Below are 2,037 nucleotides of genomic sequence, written 5' to 3' on the forward strand. Positions count from 1 at the left end.
TGTGGTGGGTCGCCTGCTCTGCACTCAGCTGAGATGTCCCACGGCATTAGGAATGGACATGGGGACCTGAGTTCAAGGAAGCACAACCCAGTGCTGCATTCAGGCTGTTTCCCATAGGATGTTTCTGCCAACATGAAGTGACCTCAAGACACTGTCTGTCCCACAGGCCCTCATGGAGCTCTGGAAGACAAGCGCTGCTGCTCCCTGGCAGTGCTGCCATGACGGACTCTTTCCCCTCCTCCCATGTACACAGGAACTGTCCCTGCATGTCCATACAGGCCTTGCAGGAAGGATATAGTGAAAAACAAGTAAAAAAAAGCCCTTTATTCTGTTTAAAGACAAGGAGAGCACGGCTCCTCATTTACAGAGCCAGTAGTTATAAAAGAAAAGCAGACAGAGAATTAAGAAAGGGGATGACAACATTATCTCAATTAAAAAACAGCCAACAACAACAGAAAATCCCGATGACAGGCTGAGCCTGTAATTAGTTACATTAGAACTCCAATGTAGAAGCAGATGGGCAGTTTATTGCTTCAGAAAACACTAAGATACGAGTTTCCACACAGCATCCTTGACCTCCTGGTTCCTCATGCTGTAGATGAGGGGGTTCACTGCTGGAGGCACCAAAGAGTACAGAACAGACACCACCAGATCCAGGGACTGGGAGGAGATGAGCGGGGGCTTCAGGTGGACAAATGAACCCGTGCTGACTTAGAGGGAGAGCACGGCCAGGTGAGGGAGGCAGGTGGAAAAGGCTTTGTGCCGTCCCTGCTCAGAGGGGATCCTCAGCACGGCCCTCAAGATCTGCACATAGGACACCACAATGAACACAAAACACGTAAAACCTAAACAGGCACTGACCACAAGAAGCCCAAGTTCCCTGAGGTAGGAGTGTGAGCAGGAGAGCTTGAGGATCTGGGGGATTTCACAGAAGAACTGGCCCAGGGCATTGCCCTTGCACAGGGGCAGTGAAAATGTATTGGCCGTGTGCAGCAGAGCAGTGAGAAACCCAGTGGCCCAGGCAGCTGCTGCCATGTGGACACAAGCTCTGCTGCCCAGGAGGGTCCCGTAGTGCAGGGGTTTGCAGATGGCAACGTAGCGGTCGTAGGACATGATGGTGAGAAGGTAAAACTCTGCTGAAGCTAAAAAGACAAACAGAAAGAGTTGTGTAGCACACCCTGCATAGGAAATGACCCTGTTGTCCCACAGAGAGTTGGCCATGGACTTGGGGACAATGGTGGAGATGGAGCCCAGGTCGAGGAGGGCGAGGTTGAGCAGGAAGAAGTACATGGGGGTGTGGAGGTGCTGGTCCCAGGCTATGGTGGTGATGATGAGGCCGTTGCCCAGGAGGGCAGCCAGGTAGATGCCCAGGAAGAGCCAGAAGTGCAAGAGCTGCAGCTCCCGTGTGTCTGTGAACAGCAGGAGGAGGAACTGGGTGATGGAGCTGCTGTTGGACATTTGCTTTTCCTGAGCACGGGGTGCTGTCATGAGGAGAAAAAAGACAGTGAGAAGCCAGGGAAGAGTTCTGCCACAAAAATGATACCAAGTCCCATAGACCCTCCCCTGTCACACACAGACACCCTTTTGTTTTTCTAGGAGAACTTTCTCCAGCACTGTGGCTGCAGCCCTGCTTGGTGCTGGAAAATGTGCAACCAAGAGCAGGGCCTCTGCCCATGGGCCGTCGATAAGTCAGCCCAGCTCTGCAGAAGTGGGGCCACAGGAACGGTGGGGACTGTCCTGGTGCTGCTAACACAGAAGGGCTGTCAGCACTTGCTTTCTCAGTGATAAGGAACAGAGATGGTGAAGGCAGTTTAGGAGTTCCAGGTTTTTTTACACCTCCCCCCATATTCACTGCAGAGTGTTGCTGGGTGTCAGAAACCCTCAGCATTTCTCCTGCACTCAGGGGGAACAGAGCGAGTCCTGCGAGACCAGAGGATGCCTGTGGGTCAGTGCAGAGTGAGGGCAGCTGCTCTGTCCCTCTGTCTTGCTCCAGCTGCCCTGGGCTGGCACCTTTCTGAGATGGGGGCTGATCACACT

The 2,037-nt window shown here is 53.1% G+C and overlaps 1 pseudogene; it reads right to left on the reverse strand.

The window, feature by feature from the left end:
- Nucleotides 1-336: 336 nt before the first annotated feature.
- Nucleotides 337-1,579, reverse strand: LOC135578053 (olfactory receptor 14J1-like; annotated as a pseudogene).
- Nucleotides 1,580-2,037: the final 458 nt, after the last annotated feature.

This window comes from Columba livia, unplaced genomic scaffold (genome assembly GCF_036013475.1).
Source record: "Columba livia isolate bColLiv1 breed racing homer unplaced genomic scaffold, bColLiv1.pat.W.v2 Scaffold_288, whole genome shotgun sequence".
Lineage (NCBI taxonomy): Eukaryota > Metazoa > Chordata > Aves > Columbiformes > Columbidae > Columba > Columba livia.